The sequence below is a fragment of the Arachis hypogaea genome, chromosome 6 (genome assembly GCF_003086295.3).
Source record: "Arachis hypogaea cultivar Tifrunner chromosome 6, arahy.Tifrunner.gnm2.J5K5, whole genome shotgun sequence".
Classification (NCBI taxonomy): Eukaryota; Viridiplantae; Streptophyta; class Magnoliopsida; order Fabales; family Fabaceae; genus Arachis; species Arachis hypogaea.
Window position 1 is genome coordinate 32,091,967 of NC_092041.1, and position 6,822 is coordinate 32,098,788.

Here is a 6,822-nt window from a genome sequence, read left to right on the forward strand (position 1 = left end):
AACTCTGGGCCTTAATCCACACGGACGCGTACATGGCATGTCCGCGCCCCTTGTGTTTCCTTACCTACGCGTAGGCGCACCTGGCGCCTCCGTGCCCCATCATCAAACAACTCATCCACGCGCAAGTGCATAGCGTGCGCGCGTTGATGCGTTTTTGCATCACCCAGGCTAAAGACCCGAGAGTTATGCCAACTCTGGGATACTTTTGTGCCTCTGGCCCAGCTCACCCACGCGGACGCGCATGGTGCGCGCTCGCGTGGATTCATAAATCGCTAACCCCCAGGATGTGAGAGCCCTAGCGCAATCGCGCACTCCTTCACCTCCCTCCCTAACGTCTCCTCTTCTTCTCCCTCTATAACCACCACCCTTCATCCTCGCTGTAACCATCAGTGAGCACCACCGTCGTTGCCATCACCTCTACTCTCTCTCTCTCTCTCTCTCTCTCTCTTTCTTTCTCTCTCTCTTTCTCATTCTTACTGCCCCACTTCTCTCTACCGCAACCACTAGCAACCGCCGCAACTATCATTGTCACCGGTGGTGCACGAAATTGTGATCTCAATGGCACCAACAACTTGGTAGGCACAATTGTAATATCACTCTTTTTCACAACTTCGCACAACTAACCTGCAAGTGCAGTGGGTCGTCCAAGTAATAAACCTTACGTGAGTAAGGGTCGATCCCACGGAGATTGTCGGTATGAAGCAAGCTATTGTCATCTTGTAAATCTCACTCAAGCGGATTCTAATGGTTATAATGGTTTTTGAATATAAAGATAAATAAAGTATAAAATAAAGATAGAGATACTTATGTAATTCATTGGTGGGAATTCTAGATAAGTGCATGAAGATACTGTATTCCTTCTGCATCTCTGCTTTCCTACTGCTTTCATCCAATCATTCTTACTCCTTTCTATGGCAAGCTGTATGTAGGGCATCACCGTTGTCAATGGCTACTTCCTATCCTCTTAGTGAAAATGGTCCAAATGCGCTGTCACAGCGCGACTAATCATCTATCGGTTCTCGATCATGTTGGAATAGAATCCAGTGATTCTTTTGCGTCTGTCACTACGCCCAACAATCGCGAGTTTGAAGCTAGTCACAGCCATCCCAGTCCAGATCCTACTCGGAATACCACAAACAAGGTTTAGACTTTCTGGATCTTAGGAATGGCCGCCAATAATTCCAGCTTATACCACGAAGACTCCGATCTTTTGGAATGGAGGCTAAGAGATACGCGCTCAATCTAAGGTAGAACGGAAGTGGTTGTCAGGCACACGTTCATAGGTGAGAATGATGATGAGTGTCACGGATCATCACATTCATCATGTTGAAGTGCAGCAAATATCTTAGAACAATAATAAGCATGAATTGAATAGAAGAACAATAATACTTTACATTAATACTCGAGGAACAGTAAAGCGCCACACCTTAGTCTATGGTGTGTAGAAACTCCACCGTTGAAAATACATAAGTGATGAAGGTCTAGGCATGGCCAAATGGCCAGCCTCCCCAAATAGCATGTGAATTCTAAATTAGGGAGAAAGACTCCTAGTACAATAGTAAAAAGTTCTATTTATACTAAACTAGCTACTAGAGTTACAGAGATAAGTAATGGATGTAGAAATCTACTTCTGGGGCCCACTTAGGTGTGTGCTTGGGTTGAGCTTGAGCTTTACACGTGCAGAGGCTTCTCTTGGGGTTAAACACCAATTTGTAACGTGTTTTTGGCGTTTAACTCTGGTTTGTGACGTGTTTCTGGCGTTTTACTCCAGAATGCAGCATGGAGCTGGCGTTGAACGCCAGTTTGCGTCATCCAAGCTCGAATAAAGTATAGACTATTATATATTGCTGAAAATCCCTGGATGTCTAATTTCCAACGCAATTAAGATCGCACCATTTGAAGTTATGTAGCTCCAGAAAATCTATTTCGAGTGCAGGGAGGTCAGAATCCAACAGTATCTATAGTCCTTTGTCAGCCTTTGAATCAGATTTTTGCTCAGGTCCATCAATTTCAGCCAGAAAATACCTGAAATCACAAAAAAACACACAAACTCATAGTAAAGTCCAAAAATGTGAATTTTGCATATAAACTAATAAAAACATCACTAAAAGTAGCTAGATCTTACTAAAAACTACCTAAAAACAATGCCAAAAAGCGTATAAATTATCCGCTCATCACAACACCAAACTTAAATTGTTGCTTGTCCCCAAGCCACTGAAAATCAAATAGGATAAAAAGAAGAGAATATACTATAAATTTCAAAATATCAATGAATATTAGTACTAATTAGATGAGCGGGACTTGTAGCTTTTTGCTTCTGAATTGTTTTGGCATCTCACTTTTTCCTTAGAAGTTTAGAATGATTGGCATCCATAGGAACTCAGAGTTCAGATAGTGTTATTGATTATCCTAGTTAAGTATGTTGATTCTTGAACACAGCTACTTTTATGAGTCTTGGCCGTGGCCCTAAGCACTTTGTTTTCCAGTATTACTACCGGATACATAAATGCCACAGACACATGACTGGGTGAACCTTTTCAGATTGTGACTCAGCTTTGCTAAAGTCCCCAGTTAGAGGTGTCTAGAGCTCTTAAGCACACTCTTTTTGCTTTGGATCATGACTTTAACCACTCAGTCTCAAGCTTTTCACTTTGACCTTCATGACACAAGCACATGGTTAGGGACGGCTTGATTTAGCCGCTTAGGCCTGGATTTTATTTCCTTGGGCCCTCCTATCCATTGATGCTCAAAGCCTTGGATCCTTTTTACCCTTGCCTTTTGGTTTTAAGGGCTATTGGATTTTTCTGCTTGCTTTTTCTTTTTCTTTCTCTTTTTTTTTTGCCAACATTTTTTTTGCAAGCTTTGTTATTCATTGCTTTTTCTTGCTTCAAGAATCAATTTTATGATTTTTCAGATCATCAATAACATTTTTCTTTTTCATCATTCTTTCAAGAGCCAACAATTTTAACATTCATAAACATCAAGATGAAAAATATGCACTGTTCAAGCATTCATTCAGAAAACAAAAAGTGTTGTCACCACATCAATATAATCAAACTAATTTCAAGGATGAATTCGAAACTCATGTACTTCTTATTCTTTTGTATTAAAAACATTTTTCATTTAATACAGGTGAATGATTCATGGAATTATTCATAGCCTTAAGACATAGTTACTAAATACTAATGATCATGTAGTAAAGACTCAAAACATAGACAAACATAGGGCATAAACCCAAAAAACAGAAAGATAAGAACAAGGAAGTTAAGGAATGAGTCCACCTTAGTGAGGGTGGTGCCCTCTTCTTGAAGAACCAATGGTGTCTTTGAGCTCATCTATGACTCTTCCTTGCCTTTGTTGCTCCTCCCTCATAGCTCTTTGATCTTCTTTAATCTCATTGAGAATGATGGAGTGTTCTTGGTGTTCTACCCTTAATTGGTTCATGTTATGACTCAATCCTTCCAGAGAAGTGTTGAGTTATTCCCAATAGTTGATTGGAGGAAAATGCATCCCTTGAGGCATCTCAGGGATTTCTTGATGATGAGCTTCCTCATGCGTCTCTTGAGATCCATGAATAGGCTCTCTTGTTTGCTCCATCCTCTTCTTAGTGATGGGCTTGTGAGATGAATCTCTCCATCTCCCATGACTCAGAGGTGGAAGCAATTGCCTACCTTTTCCTCTTACTTGAGGTTTCTCTGACCTTAGGTGCCATCAATGGTTATGAAAAAACAATAAAGCTATGCTTTTACCACACCAAACTTAGAATGCTGTTCACCATCGAGCAAAAGAAGAAAGAATAGAAGAAGAAGAAGAAGATATGGAGGAGAGGGAGAGAGGTGTAGGTTTTGGCCAAAGAGGAGAAGAGAGGGTAGTGTTGTGTGAAAATGAAGAAGGATGGAGGGGTTTATGGGGAAGAGTGGATGGATGTGATTGATGAAAGGGTAATGGGGAAGAGAGATTGAGGTGATTGGTGAAGGGTATAGTGTTATTGGATTGTGTAAAGAAGAGAGAAGTGGGGTAGGTGGGGATCCTGTGGGGTCCACAGATCCTGAGGTGATCCTGTGGGGTCCACAGATCTTGAGGTGTCAAGGATTTCTCATCCCTGCATCTTTTAGGTGTGTAAAATGCCCTCTGTATGCAATCCTGGCATTTAACGCCAGACTGATGCTTGTTTCTGATGTTAAACGCCCAAATGTAGTCTGTTTCTGGCGTTTAACGCTAGCCTGATGCTTATTTCTGGCGTTAAATGCCAGCTTGGTGCTTGTTTCTGGCGTTAAAAGCCAGACAGATGCTTGTTTCTGGCGTTTAAACGTCAGACAGCTCTTCCTCTAGGGTGTGCTTTTTCTTCTGCTGTTTTTGGTTCTGTTTTTAATTTTTGCAATTGTTTTATGATTCCACATGATCATAAACCTAATAAAACATAAAAGAACAATAGAAATATAGATAAATAAAAATTGGGTTGCCTCCCAATAAGTGCTTCTTTAATGTCAATAGCTTGACAGTGAGCTCTCATGGAGCTTCACAGTTGTTCAGAGCATGATGAGGGCCTCCCAACACCAAACTTAGAGTTTGAATATGGGGGCTTCTCAACACCAAACTTAGAGTTTGGTTGTGGCCTCCCAACACCAAATTTAGAGTTTGATTGTGGGGGCTTTGTTTGACTCTGTATTTAGAGAAGCTTTTCATGCTTCCTCTCCATGGTTGCAGAGGAAGATCCTTGAGCTTTAAACACAAGGTAGTCCCCATTGAATTGAAGGACTAACTCTCCTCTATCAACATCAATTACAGCTCCTGCTATGGCTAGGAAGGGTCTTCCAAGGATGATGCATTCATCCTCATCCTTCCCAATGTCTAAGATTATGAAATCAGTAGGGATGTAAAGGCCTTTAACCTTCACTAACACGTCATCTACCAATCCATAAGCTTGTATTATTGACTTGTCTGCCATCTCTAATGAGATTCTTGCAGCTTGTACCTCAAAGATCCCCAGTTTCTCCATTACAGAGAGTGGCATAAGATTTATACCTAATCTCAAGTCGCACAGAGCCTTCTCAAAGGTCATGGTGCCTATAGTATAGGGTATTAAGAATTTACCAGGATCTTGTTTCTTTTGAGGTAAAGTTTGCTGAATCCATGTATTTAATTCACTAATGAGCAAGGAAGGTTCATCTTCCTAAGTCTCATTACCAAACAACTTGGCATTCAGCTTCATGATGGCTCCTAGATATTGAGCAACTTGCTCTTCAGTTACATCTTCATCCTCTTCAGAGGAAGAATAGTTTTCAGAGCTCATGAATGGCAGAAGAAAGTTTAATGGAATCTCTATGGTCCCTATATGAGCCTCAGATTCCTTTAGGTCCTCAATAGGGAACTCCTTTCTATCTGCGGGACGTCCCATGAGATCTTCCTCATTGGGATTCACGTCCTCCCCTTCCTCTTTGGATTCGGCCATGTTGATTATATCAATGGCCTTGCACTCACTTTTTGGATTCTCTTCTGTATTGCTTGGGAGAGTACTAGGAGGAGTTTCAGTGATTTTCTTACTCAGCTGACCCACTTGTGCCTCTAAGTTTCTAATGGAGGACCTTGTTTCACTCATGAAACTTAAAGTGGCCTTAGATAGATCAGAGACTATGTTTGCTAAGCTAGAGGGGCTCTGCTCAGAATTCTCTGTCTGTTGCTGAAAAGATGATGGAAAAGGCTTGCTATTGCTAAACCTGTTTCTTCCACCATTATTAAAGCCTTGTTGAGGCTTTTGTTGATCCTTCTATGAGAAATTTAGATGATTTCTCCATGAGGAATTATAGGTGTTTCTATAAGGTTCACCCATGTAATTCACCTCTGCCATTGCAGGGTTCTCAGAATTATAAGCTTCTTCTTCAAAAGATGCCTCTCTAGTATTGTTGGATGCATTTTGCCATCCATTCAGACTCTGAGAAATCATGTTGACTTGCTGAGTCAACATTTTGTTCTGAGCCAATATGGCATTCAGAGTATCAATTTCAAGAACTCCCTTCCTCTGAGGCGTCCCATTACTCACAGGATTCCTCTCAGAGTTGTACATGAATTAGTTATTTGCAACCATGTCAATAAGTTCTTGAGCTTCTGCAGTCATTTTCTTTAGGTGAATGGATCTACCTACAGAATGGTCCAGTGACATCTTAGAAAACTCAGATAGACCATCATAGAATATATCCAAAATGGTCCACTCTGAAAGCATGTCAGAAGGATACTTTTTGGTCAACTGCTTGTATCTTTCCCAAGCTTCATAGAGGGATTCACCATCTTTTTGCTTGAAGTTCTGGACATCCACTCTAAGCTTGCTCAGCATTTGAGGAGGAAAGAACTTGGCCAAGAAGGCCATGACCAGCTTATCCCAAGAGTCCAGGCTATCTTTAGGTTGTGAGTCTAACCATGTTCAAGCTCTGTCTCTTACAGTAAAAGGGAAAAGCATGAGCCTGTAGACTTCAGGATCTATTCCATTAGTTTTAACAGTATCACAGATCTATAAAAATTCATTTAAGAACTGATAGGGATCTTTTGAGGAAAGTCCGTGAAACTTGCAGTTCTGTTACATTAGAGCAACTAATTGAGGCTTCAGCTCAAAATTGTTTGCTCCAATGGCAGGGATTGAGATGCTTCTTCCATAAAAATTAGAAGTAGGTGTAGTATAATCACCAAGCATCCTCCTTGCATTGTTGTTGGGTTCGGCCATGTCTACTTCTTTTTCAAGATTCTCTGTAAGGTTTTCTTTGGATTGTTGTGCTTTAGCTTCTCTTAGCTTCTTCTTCAGAGTTCTTTCAGGTTTAGGATCTGCTTCAA

General features: G+C 41.0%; 1 non-coding gene across 1 annotated transcript; it reads left to right on the forward strand.

Moving 5' to 3' along the window:
* The first annotated feature begins 6,214 nt into the window (after positions 1-6,214).
* LOC112700093 (small nucleolar RNA R71) lies at positions 6,215-6,322 on the forward strand. Its single transcript, XR_003153015.1, has one exon. It is a non-coding gene; the product is annotated as a small nucleolar RNA R71 (small nucleolar RNA).
* Positions 6,323-6,822: the final 500 nt, after the last annotated feature.